The 22,203-nt window shown below is 34.9% G+C and overlaps 1 non-coding gene across 1 annotated transcript; it reads right to left on the minus strand.

The window, feature by feature from the left end:
- Window positions 1-949: 949 nt before the first annotated feature.
- On the minus strand, window positions 950-1,056 carry LOC116110846. Its single transcript, XR_004124972.1, has one exon. It is a non-coding gene; the product is annotated as a small nucleolar RNA R71 (small nucleolar RNA).
- Between the last annotated feature and the right edge of the window lie 21,147 nt (window positions 1,057-22,203).

Below are 22,203 nucleotides of genomic sequence, written 5' to 3' on the forward strand. Positions count from 1 at the left end.
TTTAATTCCTAAAGTTTAACACGTAAAGTCCGAATGAAGTCAAAACCCTACCCGTTTGTTTGAATTGATTTTATCCCGTTTAAATCTTGCTTTCATAGTTTAATTTTTAATTTAGTAAATTTTGTTTTAATTGTTCCCTCAAATCCAAAAGAATTCGATTGCTTCAACTTGAAAACGGTAGAAAACTTAGTGTTTAGCGATCAATCCTCGTGGGAATGATACTCACTCATCATTATATTACTCGTGCGATTAGTATACTTGCTAAATATTGCATGTTGTAGGAAACACGCATCAAGTTTTTGGCGCCGTTGCCAGAGATTGAGTTTTAAGTTAACATTGAGTTTTCCTATCGTTAGCTAGATTGAAGTTTTAATTTTTGTTTTAAATTTTCAGTTGGTTTGTGATCTCACTTTCTTTTGTTAATTCTATGCAGTTTATGCGAAGAGCGAGACCTCAGCCAGTGGTTCCTGTTGATCTTGAGATTGAGAGGACCGCCATATGACTTAACAGAGAGAGAAGAGAAAGAGAGGATATCGTGGTTGAAACAGAAGAAATAGTTATTGAGATGGCAGAACCAGAGAACAGGACGTTAAGGGAATTTTCAGTTCCCACGGTTAATGGCAGTGGGTCGAGTATTACTAGGCCTACGGTGTAAGCCAACAACTTTGAGATTAAGCCGGCAATCATCCAGATGATCCAGCAGTCGGTAAGGTTTAATGGTGATTTGAAGGAAGATCCGAATCAGCATATTGCGAACTTCTTGGAAATTTGTGACACCTTCAAATCGAACGGAGTATCAGATGACACCATTAGATTGAGGTTATTCCCATTCTTATTGGGGGATAAAGCTAAGGGGTGGTTAATGGCACTACCACCGGGAACTATCACAACTTGGAATGATCTAGCATAGAAGTTCCTTACCAAGTTCTTCCCTCTAGCTAAATCAGCAAAACTCAGAAATGATATCACATCATTTCTACAAGATGAGTCTGAGTCATTGTATGAGGCTTGGGAGAGGTACAAGGAGTTAATGAGGAAATGTCCACACCATGGGTTGCCAGTTTGGCTTCAAGTCCAAACATTCTACAATGGACTGATGGGTAATGTGCAAACCACGGTGGATGCAGCATCAGGGGGAGCCTTGTAGAATAAGACACAAGAGAAGGCTTATGAGTTGCTTGAGGTTTTGGCAAGCAACAACTATCAAAGACCAAATGAGAGAGTGACACCAAGAAAATCTTCGGGTCTTCATGAAGTTGATGCCTTTGCCATCTCAGCCCAACTCACGGCACTTCAGAAACAGTTGGAAAGTATGCAGGTAAACTATGTACAAGTACCTCAACTAACTTGTGATTTTTGTGTAGGAAACCATGTGAGCAGTGAGTGTCAAGTGCGGAACACATTTGCTTCATCATCTTCATCATCGGAGCAAGTGAACTACTTGACAGGAAATCAGAGGCAACCAAACAACCCATACTCCAACACATACAACCCGGGGTGGAGAAATCATCCAAATCTAGCTTGGGGAAATCAAAACCAGCAAAATAATAAATGCAACCAGAGGACAGTTCCAAATAACCAACAAGGGGTGAATAATCAACCGGGAGATCCAAGAGTGACAAAGTTGGAGGACATGTTTGGAAAATTCATGCAGGAAACCACGGGTTTTATGAATGAGACGAGGACAAATTTTAGAAATCAAGAGGCGTCTATTCGGAATCTTGAGATACAGATGGGCCAATTGGCCGAGAAGCTAAATGAAAGACCACAGGGGTCTCTACGAAGCAACACGGTGACTAACCCACGTGAGCAAGTAAATGCAATTACGTTGAGAAGTGGGACAGTTTTTGAAGAGGTGGAAAAATCAAGGAAAGAGGAAAGTCTATCAAGGAACAATGAAGAATCTGATGAGGAAGTTAATGAAGAAATCATTGCTGAAGAGAAACCACCCAGCCTAAGGAAAGATAAGCAAAAGCAGGAAGAGGGGAAAGAGAAATTGCCATTCCCCGAGATACCACCAGAGTTGGCGCATCACACACCACCCGTACCTTTTCCTCAAAGACTCAGAAAAGAAAATTAGGATAAGCAGTTTATTAAATTTCTTGATGTTTTTAAAAAACTGCATATTAACATTCCTTTTGCAGATGCAGAGCTACGCGAAATTTCTTACGAAAATTTTATCGAACAAGAGGAAGCTAGAAGATGAGGAAACGGTGATGCTCACTGAGGAGTACAGTGCCATCTTACAAAAGAAGCTGCCCCCGAAACTCAAAGATCCAGGGAGTTTTACTATTCCTTGTACTATAGGAGATATCACCTTTGATCAAGTTTTATGTGACTTAGGAGCTAGCATTAACCTTATGCCTTTTTTTATTTTCAGGAAATTAGGAATTGGTGAAGTAAAGCCGATGACCATATGCTTGCAACTTGCAGATCGATCAATAAAGCATCCGAGGGGCATTGTGAAGGATGTGTTGATTAAGGTGGACAAGTTTATTTTTCCTGCGGATTTCTTTGTGTTGGATATGGAAGAAGACAAAGAGATTCCTCTTATCCTGGGACGACCATTCCTAGCTATCGGAAGAGCTTTAATCGACGTTCAAGAAGGGAAGTTGATCATGAGGATGCAAGATGAAGAAATAACATTTAATGTGCTTGAATCAATGAGAGCTCCACCTAAACAAGAGTCGTGTTTAAAAATCGATGTGGTGGATCAGTCAAGAATTGAAGCCTTCCAACTGAATAGTCCTAAGGTGGAAATTAAGAGCTGCATTGTCAAACCAAATCAGCTCAAGAGTCACAACCATTGCAGAAGGGGTTGCACAAAATTCCGAGACAAGCTGCAGTTGAGTTTGAGTTCGTACAAGGAACGGGTCTCTGACATCAAAAAGGATGAAGTAAAGCCAAGAAAACAGAAGGCGATAGGTGAGAAGAATCGAGCTACCAAAGTTATGACCAAGGGATGGAAATGGGTGGTGAAACTCTCAACAAGGCCACTGTGTGAAAAAGATCATCAGCAAATGAAGCTCCAGTACAAGGGAAATTTCTGAGATGTGATGTACTTGGATAGTCCGGGCTGATGTGAAGTATTGAGAGAGTCGAGTTATCGACTATAAACAAGCGCTTCTTGGGAGGCAACCCAAGTGTTTTTTTTATTATTTGTTTTTCATTTTGTTGTGTGGATTTGTTTGAATTCTTTGTGAGTTTGAATGATTTTTAATTGGTATGTTTTTGGGTGTTTCAAGTGAAGTTTTCAGCAAAGAAAAGGACAGAAAATGCTCCAGACATCACCGGGCCGAAGAAGTTTTCTTCGCCGCTGTAAAGCATTTTGTAGGAAAATGAATTTTGAAGTCCCAGACTTCGTCGGGGCGAAGAAGTATTCTTCGCTGCGGCGAAGCAACCGAAAAAAATGTGCAGCTCCTGGAGGTTTTCACCGCAGCGAAGGAATTGTCATCGCTGCGGCGAAGTAGGTGGACGAAATTTGGCTAAGGCATTTCGCCGCGGCGAAGATTATTCTTCGTCGGGGCGAAGTAAGCTGGAAAAAGAGTGTGTAGCCTCTGGAGGTTTTCGCCCCGACGAAACCTGGGTTTTTTTTTAGGGTTCTTGATTGAAGAACTTCGCTGCGACGAAGCTTGTTCTTTGCCGCGGCGACGAGCCTTTTCTATAAATACCCATTTTTTCTTTTCATTCTTCACACGACTCTTCATAGCCACTTGAGAGAAAAAATTTCAAACTTCAATCCATTGCATTCCCAGTGTTTTCCCAACAAAATTTCTTACTCCTTAACCCTCATAAACACCAAAACAACTCATTTCAACAATAATTTTCGCGAAAATTTCACGAAAATTTTTGGATCAAGAATTTGGGGCTTTTCAATTTGGACTGTTTCTGGTTCAATTGGTGGCAAATACTCCTTCATATTGGTAAGATCTCAAGTTCCCTAACCTTTTTATCGCACAATTTCAAGTTTTAGTTTGTAGATCTGAAAATTTTTTTTGCGGTTGAGTTGTGGAATTTTGGGTGATTTTGAGCGTTGATTTTGTTAGAGGAAGGGTAGTTCGTGCATTGGGTGATTGTGAGAAGTGCGGGTTTTGAGTTTTGAAGTGTGTTGGTTGAATTTGAAAAATTTGTAGTTTGGGGGGTGAAGTGCAAATTGTTGGAAGTGTTGTTTGTTTTTGTAGAATTGAATCTATTGTGTAGAACACTTAGGCTTGAATTATTGGGGGGCATTTTTGAGTTGAACTATAAGTTTAGAGAAAATGCCGGTCAAAGCCAAGCATCAATATAAGGCAAGGGAAAAGGAAAAAAAGTGGATGACCGCTTCGTGAGTGAGGAGGCCCAGAAAAGATATGAAGGGGCTATCAAAAGAAAGGATAAGGGTTTTGTTCCTGAGCATGGGTTGACTGCGAGTCAGGCCCTGGACTGAAGTCGAGGGAGAAAGTGGGAAGTGTTTATGAGTGCTCCTGCACAATCGGCTGTAGAGCCGCTAGTGAGGGAGTTTTATGCCAATCTCCTGGATTGTGAAGAGGATACGACATTTGTGAGAGAGGTTGAAATGCTGTTTTCGGAAAAGGTGATCAATGACTTTTATAAACTGCCTAGGATTTTCCAGGATGATTACGCAAGGTTTAGGATGTCAAGTTATGAGGATGATATCATTCTTCCGGTCATTGCAAAACCAGGGGCAACTTGGGCGGTGTCGAAGAAACAAAAGAAAACCCTCAAATGAACTGATTTGACACCGATAGCTCGACTGTGGCAGTATTTTGTTAGTGCGAAGATCATGCCGAAAATGCACTATAGCACAGTAACTAAAGAGAAGGCAGTATTGCTTTACTCTATTGCCACAAGAAAAAGTATTATTGTGGGAGATATTATCTGGAACAGTATTCAACATGCCTCAAAACCAGGGCGAACAAGCTACGCTTTCCCACATCTCATTATAGCTTTGTGCATTCAAGCTGGAGTCAAGGTGTCTGATGATGAGCAACGTTTACATGCTGCCCCAACTCTCAGCTCAGATTATTATCAAAAGCATTTTGAACGTCCAGCAACTGAGCAACCAAGAGCAGGGACAAAACTACAGAGAACCACACAAGGTCCTACCACATCCTCCAGCTCCATAGCTACACAGAAGGAGATGATGGAGGAGATGATGGGTATGATGAAAAGGATGACACAACGTCAGGATTGGGTGGTTGAGCAGACCCAAATGATGTATAAGATGTAGAAGAGTAGCTTTAACAAGCTCAACATTGACACTTCAGGATTCCAATGGGCCGACTGGGATTCAAATGAGTGGATGGGCTCCGGATCAGAAGCGGAAGAAGAGGAAGACGAGGGAGGCAAAGAATGAGCAATGGAGCACCTATTTTTGTTTTCCTTTAGTTTATTTTTGTTTTAGTTGAATTGGTTTTTCATTGAGTTTTTATTTTTTGTTCTGGATTGTATAGTTGTTTTAGTTGTTTTCTTTTAATTTGTAGTTGTTGTAAGGACGAGATTAGGATGTAATCTTTTCAATTTAGTTTGTGAATTTTTGCTAACACAAGGGACACCACAGTTTCAATTGTTTTGATAGATTTTAGGTGATGAAAAGTCCGAGACTGGGTGTGCATTGTGGAGGGACACTTCACGGATTAACCAGGGAGCTTTCTCATACCTTTGTTATTTTTGATTTTCTATTCCTGATTTATGCATAATGGAACATTGGGGACAATGTCATATTTAGTTTGGGGGTAGGAAATAGAAATAAAGCCTAGTTTAAGGGTATATCGGCTGGAAACCAGAACTCGCCTTAAAAACTGCCTAGCAGTACTTGGCAACATCTGGTATAACAACGCCACGTACACCTTAAACGAAGAAAAAAAACTTTAGTTATTTTTCTTGAGTTTGATTGTTTTTGCCAATGATGAATTGTATAAATCAATGATGAGAATGAGGTTGTTGCAATTTTATTATTGAGAAATGTTAAACATTACTTTAAGCTTATGTTTATTGACTGGATTTTGATTGAGGGTTGTTGAGTGGTTCAGCCACAATTTTCATTTATTTCGGCATGCTTAGATTCATTTTATGCGATTAGGTGAAGTTTGATAATGTTGGTGGACTCTAGAACCTAGTAGAGAAGTGCTTGAGGCGAAATTCTAGGATTAGACATGGTTGAGAAGATGATTTAGGCATTTTTCGAAACGTTTGAGCCTTTCTAGCTGACCCATGAATGAAATTGTCCCTAGTCACCCATTTGAGCCGTATGAATTTTATTGCTTTATTTTTCTTAGAAAACAACAAAATTGTCCAATCCTTATACCCAAAACACTTTTTCGTACCCTTAGGAGAATTCAGTCCTAATGCAAACACAAGGAATAGAAAGAGTTGTATGAATAAGCCAAAAGAATAGTTTGGGGGTTGGGAGAAGAGAAATAAAAACAAAAGAGGTAGTTCACCTTAATTCAATTGAATTGTGAATTTCGTTTTCTGTCATAAAATTAAAAAAAAAAAAGAAAAAAAAATGATTCTGCCTAGTTTAAGGGTATACCGGCTGGAAACCAGAACCCGCCTTAAAAACTGCCTAGCAGTACTTGGCAACCTCTAGTATAACAACGCCACGTACACCTTAAACGCAATTCCCCTACCGCATTTGTGGTATCCGAAATAAGAAAGATACACGTTGAGGGATCTGAATTAGTGGACATTTTGATTGGTGGTTGAGAAGAAGTGGAGTTCGATTTGATGTTAGTTTTTGCATTAGGAAAACCGAGTTTTCTCACTTTGTTATTCCTATCCTTTTTCTTGGAACCCACTACCCAAGCCTAACGTTACAAGCTTTTAAAGACCTTTTGATTCTTATCTTTGTCTACTCCTCATTAGTGGAGAGTAGTTCGATATTTAGGCTTATGGAGTCTGCCACCATTTGATAAACTTTACATTTTTGCATAAAATAATCCAGGAAGTTAGAATGTGGATTGAAGTGGGGATCACCTACTCGGTGGACCGATTGAGGAAGACAGTCGATATAGCCTATAACTTCTTGGAGTGTTGAACATTTTTTTATAATAATTTTTCAACAACTTTTGAGACTTGTGTAATTTCTAGGAAATTTGTATGTTAAGTTTGAGTCTTGTTGGTTTTTGTTCATTTTAAGTTTTGTTGTGTGTGTTTGGTGTTTTTGTTCGTTGTTTGTTGTTTTTGTTTCTGTTAGTTTTGTACCTTATGCTCGGGGACGAGCATATCTTTAGTTTGTGGGTATTTGATAATCCATGGATTATACCATTTTTATTAGACTTTTTAGTCGGATTTTAGGTACTTTCTAGTTCATTTTTAACCTGAATTGTTGCCTAATTCTTTACATTTCGTGTTTCAGGTTAAAATGGACATTTTGAGCAAATAAGGACAAAATTGAAAATTCTGGATTCAGAAGCAAGCGAATCTTAGAAGTTGGGAGAGTTCTGAAGCAGAATCAAGCACTATGAAGCTTGTTTGCAAGAGAAAGCACCGAAGATCAAAGAATCAAGCGAAGATACAAACAAAGGGGCAATTCTGTAATTTCAAAATTTTTCAAGAAGCTTCGCCGTGGCGAAATGCGCCAGTCACGAACCAGATCTGTTTCCTTCTTTGCCGCGGCGAGATTTCTTCTTCTCCGAAGCGACATTTGCAATTTTCAGTTTTGTAAAACGCATAGTTTTATTTTTCTAGCATTTTTATGAGGTTTTTAGGCGAAGTATAAAAGGAAAACTTAGCCTTTTTGCAAGGGGTTGTTCAGGAAGTAGGGTTAGCAGCTTTTACATTTCTTAGATTGATTTTGGAGCGATTGAGAGATTAAGAAGGGTGAAGATTTGATTTTGAACCAGGAGATTCATCATTTGGGGAGATTTCTTATCTTTTCTTTTATTTTCATTATATTAAACTTCAGTATTTTCATTTATTTCAGTTGTGTTGTTGATTTAGCCATGAACTAACCCAATTTGGGTTAGGGTTTTGATTGTAGTTCAGATTTTTATGGGTTAAGTTATTGATTATTTTCTTTTCATATGATTTTGCTTTGTTTGTGTGTTTACTCTGCATTTACTGGTTTTATGTGATGAACATGATGAGATTGAGAAATGAATCATGTTAGACTTCTTGGGTAATCACCATTGTAGTATTGGATGCTAGAGATAGATTCAAGAACCAATGAAATCATTTTAGGACTCTTGTGCTTAATGAGCTTAGAATTATTAACTTTCAATTTGTTGGGTGCGGAAGGTTAATAGGGAAGAGTAGGAAAACATAGCCTGAGAAGGTATGTTTGACACTTTAGAGAGTTCGATTTACAATCAATGCATGTGAATATGAATTTAGCTTAATTCTTTAGGTTTAACCCATAAAGTCCGAATGAAGTCAAAACCCTACCCGTTTGTTTGAATTGATTTTATCCCGTTTAAATCTTGCTTTCATAGTTTAAGTTTATTTTAGTAAAATTTTGTTTTAATCATAGTTTAAATTACTCCCTTTAATCCAAAAAGAATTCGATTGCTTCAACTTGAGAACGTTAGGAAACTTAGTGCTTAGCAACAATCCTCGTGGGAACGATACTCACTCATCATTATATTACTTGTGCGATTAGTATACTTGCTACATATTGCATGTTGTAGGAAACACGCATCAGTCAACCAAACACATTAATCATTAATGCATCCCAATTAATTAAACTAAGCACAATAATAATTTAAACCCAGTAATCTACAATATAATCTTTCTTTCCGGTAATCTTATTATTAAGATAAAAAAACATTATATGATCCAAACGCCCTCTAATATTACAAACAGTAACTACTATTGGTATTTGAAGATTACCGAAATCTTATATTACTTGACAACCAAACGTGATAATCAAATAATATAAGATGATATAACTTCAATAATCCCACATTACCCCCCTACCAAACGCCCCATAGTAATATTTTTGGAGCTTGGGTGAAGGATTTATATGAATACAATGATTTAAGAATATGATTGACTGGTGTGTCAAAAGTTTTGGATAATTTGCTCAATGCTCACCAGGCGGCAGACCAAAGAGTAGATGGATGAAAAGAGATCATTAGACAAACAGCTTATGTCTCTCCAAATCACGCCCCTTCTTCTTTGGCTACCACGTCTATTTCCTTCCATGTCCATGCTTAATTCTGATCTGAGGCTCTAAAACACACTGTCAATTCTCTCTATTCTGTTACCAGAAACCGTGTGGTTGCAGAGTAAAGGTATAAAGAGGGAGAGACGGTTCATGTTTTTAGATACATTTGGTCAGAGGAAAGTGCAAGGAGGCTTCAAAGAAAGTTGAAGGAAAATTCTCTAACTCAATAGAATAATCGTAATTAAAGACTCAGATGTCAAAATCAATAGAATAATCAAAGTCAGAGACTCAGAAGTCTTGCATGAGTGTGTTTAGGATTGATTTATACTAAGAATTAATTCTCTTCATTTTTAAGTTCGAGAGTAAAAGTGGTTTGGTAAACCATTTTCAAATTAATTAATTTTAAAATTGATTACAAAAAAAGGTAAAAGATTTTAAAAAGCTAATAGGTAACTTTTAAAAAAAATGCTACTCTTACAACTCAATCTCACAACCTTCTCTTACAACCCTAACATGATAGCAGATTGACACTGTCACGTCAGCTTTCACCACACCTAGGACACCATTACTAAGGCTGCAAATGAACTGAACATCCTCGTTCGAAAATCTTTCGAAAAGCATAATGAATTGTTCGAACTCAAACAAACATAGAATCGCCGTTCGAAATCGTTCGATTAACAAAACGAGTTGTTCGAAAAATGTTCGGAATCATTCGATTAATTGTTCGAATAACTTGTGTTTTGGATTTTTTTTTTTTTTAAACTGGGCTGCGCAGATAGTGGTGGTTTTTATTTATATATATATTATATAATATATAATTATATATATATATATATAATATATATATATATATATATCTTAGATTTATTAAAACTATTATGTATCACATTTGAATACAGTGAACTTTAATCCAAACAAAACTTTTTAATGATATTAATTAAAAGCAAATAGAATATATTTTATTTTACCCATTTTATTTCAAAATTGAAAGGGAGATTAATTTAAAAGAAAAACTTGAGAGTCATAATAGAGTAGTCTAATAATTTGAATTTTGATATTTTTTCTAATACTAGTAATATTTCAGATTTCTACTAGCAGCTTTAACTAAACTTTGGTTCTAGTTATTGGTTTGAGATAGAAAATCATTTGAATTCGTTTGGAACTCATCAAATATCATAATAGAAAATATAAATACTCTAAAGGCATGTTGGCACACGACATTGTATATGCTATTTACATTAATATTGTATGTTATACAATAAACATACGAATAACTATATGATGTAGGTATTGTATTGTACTATTTTATATATATTGTTTTGTATAGATTGATTGGATAATATTATTTTGTTTTTGAACAAAAAATGATTTTTCATTTAAAATTAATATAACCAGTACATATTTGTTTTTGAACAAATTTGTCCACACCCATTATTTTTTTCTTTTAGATCAAAGAAAGTTGTAGATAAGGGAACCTTATAGAGGTCGGTAAACTCATTGAAAAACAAACTCTATACATTCAAAAGAAAAAAAGATGCTAACGTACATTAAGAGGAGAACATTAAGTAATTTAAGAACAACATTAAACAAAACGCTAGGCAAGAATTTCGCAACGATCTTGAAGATGATGAGGAATGACGTGCATGGCAGTTAGGTTGATTAATTTAATTAAGAACCTGTTTGTAAAGAGAGAAAAGGAAAGCATAATGAGGAAAACAAGAATAAGGAGGCGAGTAGTGACACAGCAGCGGAGGTTCCCACATGAACACAGAACTTGTCGTAAGTAGGGCACACTTTTGACCACCCAACATGATGGTTCCCCCTCAATCCATTATACGCTTCAGCGCGGCAGCTCCCACGCTGAAGCCACCACCCCAAAATCAATGCACAATTTTACATATTAATTTCATTGCTAAATTATTGTTTTTGTAATTTTCATTGTCGACACAATTTCGTATTTTAAGCAAGGTATCGATGCTCTCAAATAGTCTAAAGTTTGTTTACTTTTAGGGTTATGCTTGATGAGGTGAACTAAATAATTTTTTTTAGTTTTTTATAAAGTTTGAAAAACAACTGAGATCAACGTAAAAATAATTTTAATTGATCTTACTATGTCCCAAAATGCAAAATGGAGGAAGAACTCTTGGAGAAAGCAAGCTTCAACGTAAGGGATAACGATGCAGTGTTGTTAGAACTGTATAGGAAGCAACTGATAATGCTGTACAAAATATCTACATACATAAAAAAACAAATGAAGTAAGAAATTTCTCAGTAAAGTCCCTGCCAAAATAAGAAATTTCTCAATATTAAATATTAATTTATAACAGAGCTCAGCTCAAGACCATTTTAATCATCTATAAAAGATCGAGTAATTAATTTAAGGTCTGAAAAACCATGAAATATGAGAGAAACACAATTACCTAAATTTGAAAGCTAAAGTATAAAAAATGAAAATAAGGGACAAGATTTTTTTTTTTAAATATATGGGACTCACACGAAGGGCGGCGAGTGATGAACTTGGCTGTATGTGGAATCATCACTCCCACCGGTGCTCCAGGTACGGCACAACCTCCGTTTGCTTGCTGGTCACCATGACAAACACTGCAACTAGTGTAGCTGCAATAGTGAGACCCTAAGAACCGCATCAGCAACAGTGGCGGCAGAGCTTCAGGTTTTAGAGTGGCAGCTGGTTATCAGTTGATATTCCATGGTTTTTCGTGGCTAAAACTGTTTTGTTTTTTTGTTTATAAGGGCAAAGGTGGTGAACGAATTGAAGCAAATTAAGGTGTGACAAATTAAGTCATTAGTGTGTGTATATAGATGAAAATTTGGGTGCACCACAAAAATAAAAAACAATGTATTTGTCAACCTAAAGATTTATATTATGCCATGCATGGTTAATGTTTCTTAATTCAATCTAAACGAGGTTAAAGATTATTCATTTTACACGTTTTTGTGAACATATAATATATAATATTACACACAACAAAAAAAAGCATTTGTTTATTATTATAAGGGCCGGCTTTTACAAATTAATTGTGCAGTTATTATCAATTATGCTATCATTTGCAATTAAAATGATTCTTTTCATTTATTTGCATTATGATAGGTGAACTGAGCTTATTCAGTGTTATTGTGAACTTTCATATCCTAGACAGGGTTCTCCTAACATCAGTTAGATGAAAAAAAAGGAATAAAAAAATTATATGTTATTTTAAATATAATAGATACAGATCAACGAACGTATGATTCATATATGTTTGATATTAATCTATGTGAAAGAAATACGATAACTCTACTTCATTAATCCAAAGCAATTACACGTCTCATAGCTAAAACTAACAAAGAAATATTACCATACAAAAATATATAACACAAGAAAACATTGATTTGCACACAAAGGAATGAACTAGCTAGTTTCTCTAAAACATACACAAACTTCATGCTCAAGGCATGCAAATTCACACAGCATTAAGCAGAGTGTAATTAATTTGATTGATTGAATTAATAACGAGCCCGTTTGTAGAGAGAGAAAATGGATAGAAAGATGAGCAAAACAAGAACGATGGAGGCGAGAAGTGACATAGCAAGGGAGCTTATAATATAATCACAGAACTTGTCGTAATTAGGGCAAACTTTAGTCCACCCAACATGACTGTTGCCCTTCTTTTCAATATATGCTACGCCGCCGGCGGTTCCTAATGCTGAAGCTACCACCCCAAATATCACACACACACACACATATATATATACCCAAATTAACAATACTAATTAATTTCATCATATTAAATCTTAACTGAAAGGATTGAAGAAGCAAAAACAAGAACTTAACTAACTCAAAGGAAAAATTATAGAGCAAAGAATCAGTAGAAGAGTAAAAAATGAAATCTGTATTGCTTGAAATTCTGTTATAAAAGGCGGGCAATATTTATAATGGTGGTTATATCAAAATACACCATGTCACTAAAGGTTTGCTTTGTTACAAAAACAACCCTAGTGTAGTTACAAACTTTACAAACACAACCCTGAAAATATTAACAAGAACTTCAGGTTTTTATACTTAATATCTTCCAGTAAACTAACTCCCTTATAGGTATTGATCTCTTCTAATGCTCAATATCTTCCCGTAAACCAAACTACCTTAACAACTTCTTTTCAAGTATTGAGTTTATAATACTCAATATGCTCCCGTAAATTGAACTTCCTTAATAGCTTTTCCCAGTAGTTCTTAACTATGTTTAAATGCCTGGTTTGATTTTGTTCCAAAACATCAATAGCATGTCATACTACTTCAGAGTAGAATAATGCAAACTGCTATCAGCTTTGAGTGCTTGAACAGCAGGACTGATCATTTGAACTGCACAACTAAGCACCTTCAATATTTGGAAGAACAAAACTGACTTTCAATTTGTCTTGTAATATTGCAAACCTAGAGCTGGATAAGGCCTTGGTCAGAACATCTGCTATCTGATATTCAGAAGCAATGTACTGAACAAGCAACAACTTCCTGGCAACCAATTCCCGAACAAAATGCACATCAATTTCAATGTGTTTTGTTCGAGCATGAAATACAAGATTTGATGAGAGTGCCCCAACACTCATGTTGTCACACTAGATAATTGGAGTGTTGACTATAGATACACCAAACTCTTTAAATAGATTTTGCACCCAAACTAACTCAATAGTAGCTTGATTGAGTGATCTGTATTTTGCTTCAGTTGATGACAAAGAGACCACTTTTTGTTTTATGAATGACCATTGGATTAAATTTCCACCTAGAAAGACATTAAACCCACTAGTGAACCGACGATCAGTAACATCTCCAGCCCAATCTACATCTGCAAAAGCTTCTAAGGTAAGAGGTTTGTCTTTGGTGGACAAAATACCATGATCCAAAGTGTCTTTAACATACCGAAGAACTCTTTTGCATGTTGTCCAGTGAACAACTGTCGGATGCTGTCGAAACTGACTCAATTTATTTATTGAAAAAGCTAACTCTGGCTGAGACAAAATTAAGTGTTGTAACCCACCTATAATACTTTTGTATAACGTTGGCTGATCAAAGGCTTCTCCATCTTCTTTACCTAGTTTCAGACTTGTAACCATAGGTGTTAGGCAAGGTTTTGAGTCTTGCATACCAGCCTTTACAAGCACGTCCTGGGCATATTTGGTTTGAGTTAATAACAAACCAAAAGAATTTCGTTTTACCTCTAAGCCAAGGAAATATTGAATCTCTCCAATAGTCTTTAAAGCAAAAGTAGCATTCAAATTAGTCACTACTTGGGAGATAAGCTGGGGGTCATTACCTGTCACAAGTATATCGTCAACATAAACTAAAAGATACAGCACTTGTGATTCCTTTCGGTAGTAGAACGAGATGACATTTGAGGTGGAATTGACAAAGCCCCATGCAAGTAAAGCATTCTTCAATTTGTCAAACCAAGCTTTAGGAGCTTGTTTAAGACCATACAATGCTTTGTGCAGCCTAGAGACATGTCTAATTTGTGAAGAATTAGAGACAAAAAAACCTTCAAAAAGAGCCATAAAAACTTGCTATGTGAGTTTCCCATTTAGAATGCATTATTGACATCAAGTTGCTGTATGGACCAACTATGATGAACAACATGATCTTGATGGTAGCAGCTTTAACAACCGAGGAACAAGTGTCAAAATAATCTAAGTCAGGAGTTTGTTGGTAGCCTTAGGCTATCAACCTGGCCTTAGACTTTTGAAGTGTATCATCTGAGTGTAATTTGGTTTTAAAAATCCATTTTCTACCAACCACGTTCATGCCTTCCTCATATGGAACCAATTCCCATGTTTTGTTCCTCATTAAGGCTTAATATTCATGATCCATGGTTTGTTGCCACTCAGGGATTTGTAGGGCTTCAGCAACTGATTTTGGTTTAGGGAGAATAGTGGAAGTAGAGACCAGGGGCTAATATCCAGAGGCAACAGATCTACTTTTGGACCTAGTGATCATTGAATGTATGTTTGGAGCTGGATTAGATGACAATGGAAGCACAACTTCCAGTTGAATTCCAGGAACATCTATGGCTGGAAGAGGAGCTTGTTCTAAAGTAGGCACTTGACTAGAGGGATGAGGTACTGCAGAAGTATGCATATCACTAGAGGAAGAACTATTTGGAGAGGTAGACGAAGACACTAATATAACAGGACCAGGAGCAGTTGCATTAGATTCAACAACATTGGAATCTGAAGGTGTAGTATACTGAGCAGAAGAAGAATGGAGTAAAGTAGACTTAACAAAAGACACACATGATGGTAGTATCCAGGGTTGACTAGAATTTTGTGTAACCAATTCACCTGAAGTCAGAAAATCATTAGTAGAAGAAAGTTAAAAACTAGATTTAAAAGGGAACTATGATTTATTGAATTTCACTTGCTTGACAATGTAAATTCTATCAGTGGAGGAGAGACATAGATAGCCTTTGTGAGATAAGCTGTAGTCAAGGAATACACACTTTTAAGTGTGATAAGCCAACTTGTGTTTATTATATGGTCTAAGGTAAGTATAGCAACTACAACCAAAGACCTTAAACTCACCATAAGAAGGTTCTTGATTAAACAAAGTATAGTAGGGAGACACAAAATCAAGAGTTGAAATAGATAACCTGTTAAGCAAATAAGTGGTTGTACTAAAGGCTGACCACCAAACTTTAAAGCCATTCTAGCATGTGCCAAGAGAGATAAACCATATTCAGTAATAGACCTATGTCTCCTGTCTACTCTCCCATTTTGCTAATAGAGATAGGGACAAGGGTATCTAAACATAATATTTTGCTGTTGTAAATAACCAAAGAAGGACCTATACTCTCCACCCCAATCGGTTTGCAAACACTTTAACTTAGCATTCAATTATTTCTCCACAAAGCAATGAAATTGAACAAACACAGCATAAGCTTCAGACTTGAGTTTTAATGGATAAATCCAAGTAAAGCGGTTGAAATCATCAACAAAGATAATGTAGTATCTGTAACCTTCTTTAGAAAGAATAGGGGTTGGACCCCATAGACCAGAGTGTACCAATTCTAAGGGAACCTTAGCTCTCGAATTGGAAAGTGGAAAGTGAGACTGTTGTAATATGTCATACTGGGATGCTTCACAAAACATAGCTTTATTATGCAAAGCATGCTTTACATTGACCTTATTTAGGACTATATGAAGTGTTCTTACATTGGGATGACCCAATCATGCATGCCATAACAGATACAAATATGAGCATATGTCTTTATTACAATTCAAACTACAAGTAGGTGAGGTAACCATACTAAACATTTCTGAATTAGATTATTTCATAGCTCTTGATGACAAACTAGTCGTAGTATTAGGAATCTTAGTAGATGAACAGGACTTAGTTGATGTTGATGAACACACAGCAAAAGATGAAACATAATTGCTAGAGAAATGTTGAGGAGAGACCAAATTCTTTAATAGTTCCAGTTGGTACAAGCCATTCTTCACAGTGCCTTGGAGTATAATAGCCTTACTAGCTTTGTCCTTTATCAAGCAAACATCCGAATGAAACTCAATTATAACATTATTGTCATTAGTAATCTGAGAAATACTCAACATATTTTTTTGTAATTTGCAGAACACAGAGGATATTCTTAAGTTGAACAACTTATGAGTATCAAGAGAAGAAACCATAAGCATACCTATGTGAGTAATGGGAATAGCATCTCCATTACCAACCTGCACTTTGGAACCTCCTGAATAAAGGGACTACATTATCAGATTAGAGCCATCTGCTGTCATATGATAAGAGGCCCTTGAATCCACATACCAAGCTTGATCACCTACTAACTGCAGTGTTGCTACGGCTTGATAAGAAATTCCTGTAGACTGTGGTACCTTAGGACCAGTCTTAGATGAGAGAATAGAAAGACCAACATTGGTATTCTGATATGGAAGTGGAGACTGAAATGAAGAAGATCTAATAGGCTGAACTGATGAGATATGATGTTGACTTGGTTTAACACTAAAATAGTCATGAAATCCAGCGTAGGAATTATAAGCAGAACCATTAGGTAGATAACTAATAGATAGCAGACCCTGAACAGATTCAGTAGAAGATCCTACAAAATTTTCTTGTGAAGGACCAGGAGCATTATAAGTAGAGGGTTGAACTTGAGCACCAAAAGAAGAGTTAATAAAACCTTGATAACACTGATCAAACCGATGATAACAATGCAAAGCAGAATACACAGACTTGCCACAAACTTGACAGATTAATTTTGGTTTAAAGTATCCTCTAACTCTGCCTATTACTTTCATCATATTATTTGGAAAAGGAACACCACTAGATGTAAAAGACGAAGGAAATATTGGTCTGTTAAACACGAAATTACCTCCTAGATAACCATTGTTCATAAAATTCACATTCCCTCCTATAGCATGATTTGATTGATTCACAAACACACCAGGTGAAATACTGTGTTGATAACCAAAATCTGAAGGTGGAGTGTAACCTAAAATTCCTGACTGTAACATTTGTGAGTTGTTCTAAGACGAATTTCCACCTGCAGTAGGTACACTTATAGAAGACTCAACATAATTCTACTTGGAGGCAATCAGTATAGAGGTAAGATGTTCATGAAAGTTGGTCAATGCATTATTCTGTCTTTCCAACCATAATTCATGTTTATAGAGCACAAATTGGGCTTCCTGAATACTTGTTGTGTTACTGTTATATGTCAAACTTGCCTCTACAGCGTTATATTCTGGTCCAAGACCATCCAAAATGTACAAAACTAACTCTTCATCACTAACATTAACTCTGCTAGTCACAAGTTCATCACCTAACTCCTTCATCTTTAAAACGTACTCATTTATACTTAAGGAGTCATTTTTAGTGTTTTGTAGCATATTTCTTAGGTGTAGTGTCCTGGGCTTTCGAAATTGATTGAAAATGAAGCCCTAATGTATTCCAAATTTCATAGGCATTCACACACTTAGCTACATGTCTGAACATAGATTCAAAAATGAATGCAAATAACCAACTAACTAGAAACTAATCTATATGTTTCCAATTGTAAAACTTAGGGTTTGGTTTCTTGATCAATTCTTCATTTTCAATAGATTTTTCAATTAAGAACATAGGAGGACAGATGTTCTCACGAGTGATAAATCCATCGAGGCCATGAGATACAAGAGAAGGAAAGACTTGTGACCTTCAGTAGCTGTAATTCTTCTCGATCAACTTCACAAAAAGAGCAGGAAGAACTGAATGAACAACTAAATTTCCAAAGCTTGAAACAGTAGCTAATTCCGATTCAGGTTTAGAACTGAAATTAGAGAATTCAGGAATCGAGTTGGCCATTGACGCTTGTCTACGGCTCTGATACCATGAAAGGATTGAAGAAGCAAAAACAAGAACGTAACTAACTCAAAGGAAAAATTAAAGAGCAACAAATCAGTAGAAAAGTAAAAAATGAAATCTGTATTTCTTGAAATTCTTTTACAGAAGGCGGGAAATATTTATAATGGTGGTTATATCAAAACGCACAGTATCACTAAAGATTTGCTTTGTTACAAAAACAACCCTAGTGTAGTTACAAACTTTACAAAAACAACCCTGAAAATATTAACAAGCACTTCAGGTTTTTATACTTAATATTAACTATTTTGATTTTCATATTCGTCGACGACAAAGCATAATTAACACATTAATTATCACAATCAATAATGATTTTTAAGTAGTCTTAAAGTTTTGTTTGTTTTTTAGGACTTTGACTGATGAGTTGAGCGACTAAAATCAAGCATTTATTTTGAATTTTCTTTTTATAAAATGTTAATAGTTTTTTTAACAATAATTATGAGGAGGAGAACGCAATGTTGAAGCTAATTAGTATTCTATTTATTATAGAAATTAAATCAAATGAAGGAATTAGTTATGTCTAATATATAGAGAGTTAATTAATTAAACTTTTTTTTTTTTTTTTGACCGGGGTGTTTAGGCTAGCTTACGTGTATCTCAACTAATCCCTCGGGATTCAAAAACCATCAGTCGGGTAAGAGCTCCAGTGGCTACCTCTATTAGTAACCAAGGAGAAACTCGAACTCAAGACCTCTTAAATAATACATCCAAGAGTCTTAATCAAACCACTCGATCACCCAGAAATAATTAATTAATTAAACTTACCCCGTCCCAAAATGCAAAATGGAGCAACAACTTCTTTGAGAAAGCAGGCTTCAAAATGGTTGAGAGCGATGCAAGCGTTGTTCTGATATTGTATAGGCAAGCAACCGATAATGTTGCCACAAAATATGTTGCACAAACACAAAAGAAATCAATTAACCTAACTTAATATACTCAAAAATAAGGGTGAACAAATAATTTCTTTTTTTTAAAATTCATTCTTTAAACATCTACATTTAAAATTTAATATCAAGCAAAAAGCCAGTTTACCAACTTCACTAATTTAAAAAGAAAATCCTGACTTTTTCAACACAAAAAAAAAAAAATAATAAAATAAAATAAAATCTTTTGCACTGTACGATTACCGTTGAAAGCAATTTTGCCTCATGTGAACGTTACTATTTCTTTGAAAAGAATGCAAAATATTGTAGTAATGGGTGTTTTAAAGAACGTTTCGATAACAACCCTTTCTTTTCGGACAAACTAAACTGATTAATTTTATATTAATTATAATAATAATCTTTAAGATTTCGGATGATATTAGAAAATATCTTGTCAATTGATAGATCCTTACTATCTAACTAATAACAACTTAATTGACTCGAGACATAACGTTTCAATAACAACCCTTTCTTTCCAGACAAAAAACTGATTAATTTTATATTAATTATAATAATAATCTTTAAGATTTTGGATTATATTAGAAAATATCTTGTCCGTTGATAGATCCTTACTATCTAACTAATAACAACTTCATTGACTTGACACATAATATATATATATTGCATATCTCAAGTCAATTAAGTTGTTGTTAGCTAGATATTGTGGATTTACCAAGGGACAAGAAAGTTTAGTTTCTATATATATACATGATTTGGGCCTGGGCCCTCAAGGACTGGGCCAAATTGGGCCAGAACCTTGAGGGCCCAAGCCCAGGTCTGCCTGGGCCTTTCCCACCTCTAGACTTAGGTAGTGATGGATATTAAACTTGATTTGTATCATTTAAACTTATATATATTGTTAGTTTAATATTTTTTACCAAGCCTAATGTAAAATCCATGTTTGACCATATATTTAGTCCAAATAATAAGTCTTGTACTTGTAACTAAAAAAATCATGTAAAAATATCTCATTTATTAAAAAGTTGTTAGGTATTATTAATTGCGAAAGATGATAGATGATATTTATTAAAATAGATGGTAGTTGGGAATTACAGTGTATAAGGCTCCCTTAAGCACTATAAAAGGAGGTGACACTAGCCATTTTGTACCAACCAAATTTGAGAAGCAATAGTAATAATCTCTTCCAAACACTTCTCTTCTCAATTCCTTCTATTTAGCCTTGAGATAAATGCTCCTCTTCCAACCGTTAGAAACTCATTTAAGGGGGTCAAAATGTTAGTTAATCATAACTATTCTATTGTATTTGAAATTATATACAAATATATTGGACATAAATTGCATTAAAATAGAAAATTTTATTTATAATATTATATATAATTAATTTATTTCAAGTGTCCTTGATGATATGAAACAAACTTACATTGCTCAACAAGTATAAAATACAACCAAGAAAATCTAGTAATGAACAAGTTATTATACCAACACAAATACCAGCATTTCCAAATTGAATTACAATTGAAATTCTATGAATAAATATATTTAAAATTTTATATAGCTTTCATGTATTATGGCCTTTATTATAGTTTCACTATCATATTTGAACCCCTTGAATAATGTATCAAAATATTAATTTGACAAACTAATTTTAGAAAGTATCTTTATTTTATAAAATATATGAAAAAGTATACAAACTTTATTAATTTTGTTCTTTGTATAATTAAATAAAAAAAACATAAATTTAGCGTAAAATTTATTAAATGTATTTGTGAGATAATGAAAATTTTAAAAAATTAATTGATATATTTTATTAGTATAATTGTGTGAAATTTCAAATTTTGAAACATATATATTTTTGAAAGTTTTTCGATGTCAAAGAGGGTCAAGTAACCCCTACCTCACTCCGTCTACGGTTTGTCTCGTACTATGTAGTACGAAAAATATTAACATGGGAAGCCAACCTTTTAGTCAATAATAGTCAACCCCTCCCAGGATTTTATTGATATTCGTTAACAAAATAGGGAGAGAGTATAAATGTCATTGTAAATATCTTAGCATATAAATGACTTTTTTTTTCATACTTTTGGAAAAGAGAAATTCTCCTATACAATCGTATTTTGCTAATTTTAATTCTTAAAATATCAAGATTTTTTTTATTAGACATATTTAGTCATAAAATCATGTGACATATTATTACGTGTACAAACTCTTATATATAAACTTATAAGAAATTGTAAGACAATTTTCAATATAAAAAATTTTAATAAATTTTTTGTATTCTAGTGATCATATTTGGGGCTCTATTGCTGGCCCATTTTAGGCCCAACAACAACCGTTGGATCTTACTAATGGTGCTCCATTAAAAGATTAAATGATAAAATCTTATATATATTATAAATATGTGTATCTTTTGTGTCATATTTTTTTTATACAATATAGATAATGGAGGCATATTTCAACTACACTGGTTACGTTATTATCTTTAAATGACGATTTAACTCATGTTTAGAGCTCTAAAATACCGTCATTTAATAAAACGGGTTCGAAGATGGATAGATAAACCCCAATCATGTTTCAGGTGGACACATGTTCTAAACCGACCCATTTGCCATCTCTAAAAAGCATATGAAACTATTGAACCATGTGAAAAAAAATGGAACGAATCAAGAAATAGAGGTCCAAATATGGTGAAGTCTAAACCAATTTTAGATAGGAAAATGAACAAAACTTACAAAGAAATACAATATAAAAATATAAAACATGAGAATATAGCTACACAACGAGTACTGAATTACAAATATAACACATGAGAA

The sequence above is a fragment of the Pistacia vera genome, unplaced genomic scaffold (genome assembly GCF_008641045.1).
Source record: "Pistacia vera cultivar Batoury unplaced genomic scaffold, PisVer_v2 Contig615, whole genome shotgun sequence".
Classification (NCBI taxonomy): Eukaryota; Viridiplantae; Streptophyta; class Magnoliopsida; order Sapindales; family Anacardiaceae; genus Pistacia; species Pistacia vera.